We start from the raw sequence: 10,625 nt of genomic DNA, 5'->3' as shown, positions 1-10,625 counted from the left end.
ATAAATTGTAAAATTAGGTTGAGGTTGTTGCTATTATTATTGTTGTGCTTGGATATTCAATTGCTCTAGCATCAATTTTTGAAAAGATTGTCCTTTCTCCATTAAATTGCTTTGGCCTATTCATCTGGTCCATTTTTGGGTTCATTCTGCCTTGCTCCCTGTCTTAGGGAGAAAGCATTCAGTTTTTCACCATTAAGAATAATCTTAGCCAGTTTTCCCAGCACCATTTATTAAATAGGGAATCCTTTCCCCATTTCTTGTTTTTGTCAGGTTTGTCAAAGATCAGATGGTTGTAGATGTGTGGTATTAAATGGGATCTAATTAAACTAAAGAGCTCCGCACAGCAAAAGAAACTCTACCATCAGAGTGAACAGGCAACCTACATAATGGGAGAAAATTTTTACAATCTACCCATTTGACGAAGGGCTAATATCCAGAATTAAACAAATTTACAAGAAAAAAATCAAACAACCCCATAAAAAGTGGGCAAAGAATATTAACAGACACTTCTCAAAAGAAGACATTTATGCAGCCAACAGACACGTGAAAAAATGCTCATCATCACTAGCCATCAGAGAAATGCAAATCAAAACCACAATGAGATACCATCTCACACCAGTTAGAATGGCAATCATTAAAAAGTCAGGAAACAACAGGTGCTGGAGAGGATGTGGAGAAATAGGAACACTTTTACACTGTTGGTGGGACTGTAAACTAGTTCAACCATTGTGGAAGACAGTGTGATGATTTCTCAACGATCTAGAACTAGAAATACCATTTGACCCAGCCATCCCATTACTGGGTATATACCCAAAGGATTATAAATCATGCTGCTATAAAGACAAGTGCACACGTATGTTTATTGTGGCACTATTCACAATAGCAAAGACTTGGAACCAACCCAAATGTCCATCAATGCTAGACTGGATTAAGAAAATGTGGCACATATACACCATGGAATACTATGCAGCCATAAAAAAGGGTGAGTTCATGTCCTTTTTAGGGACATGGATGAAGCTGGAAACCATCATTGTGAGCAAACTATCACAAGGACAGAAAACCAAACACCACATGTTCTCACTCATAGGTGGGAATTGAACAATGAGAACACTTGGACACAGGCTGTGGAACATCACACACTGGGGCCTGTCGTGGGGTGGGGGAGGGGAGAGGGATAGCATTAGGAGATATACCTAATGAAAATGATGAGTTAATGGGTGCAGCACACCAACATGGCACATGTATACATATGTAACAAACCTGCACGTTGTGCACATGTACCCTAGAACTTAAAGTATAATAAAAAAAGAAAAAAGAATAATCTTAGCTATATGTTTTTGTAGGTGCTTTTCATTAATTTGGAAAACTTCTTCTCTATAGTTCACTGAGTTTTATCATGACTGTGTGTTGAATTATGGTTTTCTTTATCTTAGAATTTCTTAATTTTCTCTTTATTCCTGAAAGACATTTTTGTTCATATAGGATCTGGGTTGACAGTTATTTCCTTTCATCATTTAAAAAATGTCATGCCATTTCCTTGTAGCTTCCATGGTTTCTGATGAGAAATCCTCTGTAATTCAACTTATTTTTTTCCACTAAAGGTAAGCTGTCATTTCTCTCTTGCTACTTTCAAGATTTTTTTTTGTTTTTAGTTTTCAGAAGTTTGACTAATAGGTGCATTGGTGTGGATTTCTTTAGGTTTATTCTGTTTGGGTTTTGTTCTGATTTTTGAAACTATAGGTCTATGTCTCTCAAATGTGTGAAATTTTCAGCTGTGATTTCTTCCTATGCTTTATTGTCCCTGCTCTTTTTCTCCTCTCCTTTAAGAACTGGGATGACACAAAAGTTAGCTTTTTTTTTTTTTTTGGTTGTAGCCCCAAAGATCCAAGGGTCCAAGTGTCACTGTTAATTTTTTTTTTTTTTTGGCAGCAGAGTAGGGGATGGGGGAAGTGAAAGATGGTACTATGTTATGAGACTCTGGATCTCATATAAAATTTTAATTTTAGCTGCCTTCTTTTGATAGCACATTGGTAGCAGCTAGAGGGTGCTGCTTTGTTAATGCTGAGGACAGGTGGAATTCCTGGTTCCCTACTCAGCTTCTGTTGACATTATAAGTGATGGGCTTTTCATTATTTCTGGCACAGTGTGAGTACTGCTCTCCATGAAGACTTCACTGATACCTCCTTGACTGGAAGACACCTTGTTACTATTTCCAATGTGGTCTCCACTGACTCCACAGTGGGGGGCTTCATTACACATTTGGATGACAGTCCTGACTCTGTACTTGATTTTCTCAGATAACGCCTTGGTTTGGGAGGTAGGGTGAGGAGTGGTTGAGTATCTCCTTGAAATGTGGCATGGTTGGAAATCTAGGCTCAACACTTGACATTTTGTAGTGAAATTGAGTGTAGGACCACTGTTATTTCTGTGGGCTTTGGCTGCTGGAAAACAATTATGGTCTAAAAGTTTTGTATCTTCTTAGATCACCCGTTTTCTGTTCTTTTGGCTGGAAAGAGTAGACTTATGTTTAGTTGGCTGTTTGTGCGTGTGTGTGTGTGTATGTGTGTATGAGTGTGTCTGTAGCTATTATTGTCCCAGGTTACTAGTTTCTCCAGCATTTATTCTATGATATAGTAGTAAAAAGAAAACTCAGAGGCTTCTCTGCCATGCCCATCTTCAGATTTTAAAGCTCCTAGCTAGTCTTATTTTCTTTACCTTTCAAAACACTACTACATCTCCCCAGCAACAGAGTTAGGCACTGGGATATTTTGAGAGTAAAAAAACACAACTTCCACTGTAAAATTAGGCTAGCATGTACACACAAATACATACAGCCACCCTAGTAATGTGGAATAATAGAAAATAATGTCAATGCTAATCAATAGAGGAATGTATGTTTTTAAAAGTGTGATACATTTCACAAAAGGTAGCCATAGAGAGATAATGGACCCCTTAAAACCGTGACTAAAAGGTTTTAGAATTGACTTGGAAGGATTCCAAAGGTTACTAAGAGAGAAAAAGTGGGATTCAGAATAGTGTGCATACTTCTCATTTTTTAAAAACAATGACATAAAATGAACCTTGTATATGTAGATGAGCATCCATCTTTGTATGCTTATGCGTGTATATACATATTTACATTTTGAAAATTGTTAAGATTGGTTAAGGGACAGGTGTAGGGAAAGTGATGATTTGCTTGAGAGGAGAGTCAGAAATGGGAGAGTCAAATAAAAATATAAAGATAAAACTACAATTAAAAGAAACTCATTTTGTATGATATGATCATATTCACGCATTTTTACAAAATTGAAGGGGCACATAAACCTGCAATCATGAAGGCTTAAAGATAATGATATCATCATTCTCTGCCTGAGGTACTATTTCTTAATACTATCATTTAAAAGAAATGAATATTAGTTATTTTTTTCTCTTCCATTAATTCCTTAATTTTTTTTCTCAGTTCAATTAGCGAAAAGACAAATACAGTCATTTGTCACTTAATGATGGGGATACATTCTGAGGAATGCATCCTTAGGTGATTTTGTCATTGTGCACACATAATAGAGTGTACTTACACAAATCTAGATGGTATAGTCTGTCACACATCTAGGCTCTAGTGTACAACCATTGCTCTTAGCCTACAAACCTGCTCCACATGTAATGCATGGAATATTGAAGTAATTATAACACAATTTGTGTTTGTGTATCTAAATATGTATAAACATAGAAAAGATACAATAAAAATACAATACAAAAGATACAAAATGGTACTACTTTATGACACCTACCATGAATGGAGCTTGCAGGACTAGAAGCTGCTGGAGGTGAGTCAGTGAGTGAGTGGGGAGTGAATGTGAAGGCCTAGCACATTGCTATACACTACTTCATTTCACCTACACTAAATTTATTTTTTTAATTTCCTTCTCCAATAGTAAATTAACCTTAGCTTACTTTAATTTTTTTTCTTTATAAACTTGTTTTCTTTAACTTTTTTTTTTTTTTTCGTGACAGAGTCTCACCCTATTGTCCAGGCTGGAATGAAGTGGCATGATCATGGCTCACTGCAACCTTCACCTCCCGGTTTCAAGTGATCCTCCTGTCTCAGCCTCCTGAGTAGCTGGGACCACAGGCATGCAACACCATGCCTGGCTAATTTTTGTGTTTTTTATATTTATTTATTTATTTATTTACTTATTTTTGAGATGGAGTCTTGCTCTGTTGAGAGTCTCACTCTGTTGCCCAGGCTGGAGTGCAGTGGTGTGGTCCCAGCTCACTGCAACCTCCTCCTCACAAGTTCAAGCGATTCTCCTGTCTCAGCCTCCCCAGTAGCTGGGATTACAGGGCTACGCCACTGTGCTTGGCTAATTTTTCTATGCTTAGTGGAGATGGGGTTTCACCATGTTGGCCAGGCTGGTCTCAAACTCCTGACCACAAGTGATCTGCCAACCTCAGCCTCCCAAAGTGCTGGGATTACAGGCATGAGCCACCAGGTCTGGCCTTTTTGTGTTCTTTAGTAGAGACAGGTTTTAGCCATGTTGCCCAGGCCAATCTTGAATTCCTGAGCTCAAGTCATCTACCCACCTCAGCATCCCAAAGTGCTGAGATTATTGGCATGAATGAGTCACCGTGCCTAGCCATTTTTTTTTTTTCTCTAACTTTTTTGGCTCTGTTATAATAATACTTCACTTAAAACACAAATACATTGTACAGCTGTACTAAAATACTTCATTTCTTTATATTCTTATTTTATAAGCTTTTGTCTTTCTAAATTTTTCTTTTTAATTCTAAACTTTTTCGTTAAAAACTAAGACACAAACACATCTTAGCCTAGGACTACACAGTATCAAGATATTCAATATCACTGTCTTCTAATTCCATGTCTTGTCTCACTGGAAAGTCTTCAGGGCCAATAATATGCATGAAGCTGTCATGTCCTATGATAATGATGCCTTCTTCTGGAATACCTCCCAAAGGACCTGTCTGAGACTGTTTTAAGTTAACTTTAAAAAAAAAAAGTACAAGGAATACCCTCTAAAATAAAAATATAAAATATGTCAAATATATAAACCAATAACATAGTCTCATTATCATTATCAAGCATTATGAATTGTACATAATTGTATGTGCTAAATATTTTATAGGACTGGTATCAAAGTAGGTTTGTTTACAACAGCATGATCACAAACATGAGTGATGCATTGTGTTAGGACATTGTGGCTGTTACAGTATCACTAGGTGATAGGAATTTTCCAGCTCCATTATAATTTTAGGGACCACCATAGTATATACAATCTGTTGTTGACTGAAAAATCATTATGCGGTGCATTCCTGTATAGAAAAATGTCTCTATGGACACCCTCTGGGCACGAATGTATATATTTTTCTCTAAGTCACCCTCTAAAAATATAATTCAGGCTTTGTTCATTTCTCATCCACATAGTTACATGTTTAGAACTTGTGCATCAATTTTGTGACACACAAGGTCACAAACGTGACCTAGAGAAAAAAATATATACCCTTCACCTCTACCACAATCTCCATACCCTAAAACCTCTTAAATATCTGATGAAATACATGGAAAAAATCTAATTACTTACCATGAAATAGAAAACCTTTCATGGTGTTATTCTTGTTTATTTAAGTCCTAAATTTATCATATATTTATGAATTAATAAACACTGCATACACTTGCTGGCAAAACTTGCCACACTTAAATATAGTTTTAAACAAATATTCAGATTTGTGCATTAGGCCCAAAGAATGTTGGGTTCCAGAGGCTGGAAAGGAGTGTGGAGAGCAGGGAAAAAAGAGAGGATGGTTAATGGGTACCAGGATTCAGTCAGATAGAATGAATACCTAGTGTTTGGTAGCACAATAGACTATGGTTAACAATAATTCATTGTATATTTTAAAATAACTAATAGAGTGGAATTACAATGTTCCTAACACAAAGAAAAGAAATGGTAATACTTGAGGTGATGGATACTCCAATTATCCTGATTTGGTTATTACACATTGTTTGCTTGTATCAAAATTTCACAAATACCCCATAACTACATAAAACTATTATACACCCATAATAATTACAGATAAATATCTATAATTGATGATATAAAACATATATTTCTCATTTTGCATCTCTTTTGACACTGACAATAACTTTTTAGCAAGTTAAAACCAACATGTAGTTGAAACAAATAATTCTGCCATCACACTTTCTTCATTGCTTACTGCCAATCTACTTGTGGCTTCATTTCTCATCTGTGACAAAATTTTCATTTTCAAATAATTTATTTTGTTTCTTTGAATTGTTTGACATGGTGATTAAATTTTATAGGTAATACATTGAGTTTTCCTTTTTAATACTGTTTTATTTCACATGTATATTTTTGTCTCCCCACCATTTTCATGTCTGACTACCACTACTACTATGTCCTATCATAATACTCCATACATACTTAAAACCAAGCAAAGGGTGGAGTTCCATCTTTAAAAACTAAACAGGCATTTTGGACAACACATCCTTGGTAATGGAATCTGGACAACATTTATCAAACATGGTAGGGAAAGTTATCACTGCATTATAAAAAGGACAGCCAGATATCAACTGTTACAGAAATAAAATAAGAGGGAAAACTTTTAACAACTTGTTTGAACTATTTTCTTAAAGAGACTTCCTCCACTGTCAGAGATCTTGAATAGCCTTCTGCTCAGTCATCCGGAAGCAATTCTTCACATAATTGATGAACTTGGTTGGGAAAGGAATCACCTTTTTCTATACTTGCTTGCATTTTTGCTTGAATGCCTTCTACAGAACTAGATTCTTTTGGTGTTTTAGGAGTTTTTTCCCGTTTTTTGTAGGATTTTTGTGCTTTCATCTTGGTGTCGATGATGGTTTCCAGTCTTTTCCATTCTGATTTGAATTTTGTGCATTTTTGGTTGGAGTATCTGGTACAGATTTCTTCACTGGCGCTTTTTCTTCAGTTTCCTCATCATCAAAATCATCATCTTCTTCATCATTATCAGCTTCATCATCATCTTCATCACTAGCAAATTTACTTTTTTCTGTGGAACCTTGCTACCACCTCTAGGGGCAGAAGGCTTTCCAGATATACTTAAGAGTTTCACATCCTCCCCTTCTTCATCTTCTGACTCTGCATTTTCCTCCCCAGCTACTAAGTGCTGTCCACTAATATGCACTGGCCCTGAACCACACTTCAACCATAAGAGCACTGGTGGTGTTATTTTCAAAGCCCCCAAGGGAAACCATTGGCTCTACAGGCATTGTCAGAGTTGTCAGCGTTACTTTAATTGGAATCCCTTCATAATTCATTGCCTCTGCTTCAACAATGTGCAATTCATCCTTTGCACCAGCCCCAAACTGACCGTTCTTAAAGATAACTGGTGCTCATTTCCATCATTATCCACCTTAAAGTGATCATCTTTGTCGGCCTTTAGTTCACTACTGAAAAGATAATTCTAGGGCCTCAGATAATTCTAGGGAGAAGGCGGATGGAGATAAACGACCACTGCTCAAGAGAACAGCCGCTCAGGACAGAATCACATCAGGGACATTGAGGGGTTTTTATGTTGTTGGTTTTTTTTTTTTTTTTTTTTGAGACGGAGTCTCGCTCTTTCACCCAGGCTGGAGTGCAGTGGAGCGATCTCGGCTCACTGCAAGCTCCGCCTCCCGGGTTCACGCCATTCTCCTGCCTCAGCCTCTCCGAGTAGCTGGGACTACAGGCGCCCGCCACCACGCCCGGCTAATTTTTTGTATGACATTGAGTTTTTAATATAGCATATTTTAATCTTATATGAGCTTATAAAAATTTATTTTTAAATTGTTCTCTTCCAAGGGTCTGAATTAGTTCTGAGAAATGTGTGAACAATTTTGTCCTTTTACACCAAAGCAGAAGAATTTCAATTGTTTAAATACATGCTTTCAGCTCTAATTACTCATTAGAGAAAATAAGTTAAAAATGTGTGGTTTTAATATTTATGTTAAAGAACAAAATCAAAACTTTCCCTAATATATGGATTAACTGATTGGTATAATTAACTAGTAATGAATGTAAAATTACTCTGTGGCATATCTCATTATGGTGTTAGTCTAAATTTAAATTTATAATTTAAATTTATAATTATATATAGGCATATATAAAATGAAAGAATTGCATGTAAATCACTTACAAAAAAAGACTTTATGAAATGAGGTTAAAAAAAATCCAAAGATAAATCAAGCTACTTCCCTTGGAAAGCTGACACCTTTCATATGATTTTATTAAATTTTGACCCATTTAAGTCATACAAAATAGTGGACTCATATTAAATGAAGCACGAATAAAGAAATATCCAAACAGCAATTTTATCAAGGGGATATGTCAAATTACCTAGAAATTATACTACCCTTTTGCAAGCACTATCCTAAATAATTTGAGAGCAGAGATGACATTTAAAAGTAAAGAAGAAATAGGAAGAGAATATTGTAGGAGGAAAGATGTATTTCCTTTGCTGATATTTAACACTATCATTTTTCTTAATTATTCTTGACATTTCACACATTTCACCCATTATTCCCTGAGCTCCCCTAGAGCACAGTTTTTTTTTGTTGTTAAATGTAGGGCTACTTACTGTTGAGGACAAATTGTACATTGCTGTTCTTTAATAAATTCAACCTTTTATTCTTGATCCTATCCCTCATATATAAGCAGATAGCACCACCTGTCTTATAAGCAGGTGCCTTTATGGCATGGATTTCTGTAAATATGCTGCTAAAAGTAGAATTAATTTCTTAGATTGAATGAAGTAGGGAGGCATTTGAATATCTAGCATTTAGAATAAGTAAACTATTGATTATTAAAATTATATACTCTTTAGATATTTACATTATATATTTTGAATTTTAAAGAACATCAAAAGCTATGCAAATTCTTAATTAACATCGATAGTATAAATATCTTTCATATCTTGAACCTACAAATTCAAGAGTCTAGCTATATTGTTATTCTTTAAGCAAAATAACCACGTTTATTACTTTGCTTCTTTTAGTGTTTGTCCTTTAGCCACATATATCCATATTAATTATTTAAAGCACGTGTATTACTTTAAAATTTGTTGTGATACCTTAGATTTCATGTTTACCTATATAATATGCAAAATCATACACTGACATTGTATTGTAAATGAAAGCTTTATCTTATTCTCCTTCACATAATTTGTATTTCAAGAAGTATAGATATTTTAATTAAAATTAGTCTACTTTAGTATCCATAATTTTATCTGTATTGTATGAAATTTACTGAAGAAAAGCTAAAACCAAGTAATTGGCCATTTTTACCTATTTGAGATTTCAGAAAATCATGCTTTCTAAAACTTAGTAGGATTTTGGTAAAACAAACCAAAACTATAGATTAAGACATTGTCTAGCTGAACTGGATTAAAGAAAAATACAAATATTTGTATTGGTACATCTTCAGTATTCACAAGGCGAGAAAGCATAATAGCAAGTAAAAAGAAAAATTAAAATAAACTAATGTTATCACCTATTTAATGTTACATAGTAATATTGTTGATGAATAAATATTTCTATAAAGTATCAGAAATTAAGATTCCAGTATATAGCTAGAAGAATCACTTTTAATAATACATATCTATGTGTATATCAAGCACAATTTTTTTTTTAAAAAAAACTAAAGATATTAAAAGTAAAGTGTCCCTTAATTTATACTCAAATATTTTTGGGAAAAAATATAAAAATCTACTTTTTTCTTAAATGATTGCTTGTCTTTAAACTTTTTATTTTATAAGTTAATTTCTTAGGCATAGAAAACTTTTTAGTAGCATACATTGCATTAAGTCTTACAAGTGCGTGCAACAAAACTAGTGGATTTCAAGATTCCATTTTCGAGGCTTGAATGCTATGCTTAGTAGTGTAATGACACTCACTACTGAGTGAGTGTCAGATATCTGGTGGTGTTTTCTCCAAAGCATAGGGACAATGGGCAAAGCAAAACTAACGATTCTGTGAGAATGTAATTGTATTACCATTATTATACATAAAGGTGTATTTTAAACTGTAATATATCACAACCAAGTTTTTACACTTCTATCCATTATTTGATGGGTACTTTCATTGAAATTTGTAACATTTACAAAACTTATTAATTTGAAAATATGTTCATGTACTTACAATTGCATTAAATTATAAATTAAATAATACTTCAACATTTGAATTATAATATTCAAATGAAAGTTGTGAAGAAAGCAAATGCCACCTATAATTGCCATGCATATTAATATGTGAATAAAAACACATAAGCACAAATACTCAAAAAGAATAACATACTAAAATAATTTCATGCAATACTGCAGTTTTAAGTTGTATGTTTGCTGATTCATTAAAGGAACTTTTGAGTAAATATACAAAAATCGCTAGCATTCCTTGATACCAACAACAGTCAAGCTGCAAACCGAATCAGGAATGCAATCCCATTCACAGTAGCCACAAAAAGAGTAAAATACCTAGGAATACAGCTCACCAGGAAGGTGAAAGATTTCTACAATGAGAATTACGAAACACTGCCCGAAGAAATCAGAGATGACACAAACAAATGGAGAAACATTTC

The 10,625-nt window shown here is 34.4% G+C and overlaps 1 pseudogene; it reads right to left on the bottom strand.

Annotated features, from left to right (window-relative positions):
- Positions 1-6,664: 6,664 nt before the first annotated feature.
- Positions 6,665-7,348, bottom strand: LOC134732547 (nucleophosmin-like; annotated as a pseudogene).
- Positions 7,349-10,625: the final 3,277 nt, after the last annotated feature.

This window comes from Symphalangus syndactylus, chromosome 15 (genome assembly GCF_028878055.3).
Source record: "Symphalangus syndactylus isolate Jambi chromosome 15, NHGRI_mSymSyn1-v2.1_pri, whole genome shotgun sequence".
Classification (NCBI taxonomy): Eukaryota; Metazoa; Chordata; class Mammalia; order Primates; family Hylobatidae; genus Symphalangus; species Symphalangus syndactylus.
This window is presented reverse-complemented; position numbering and strand designations above follow the sequence as displayed.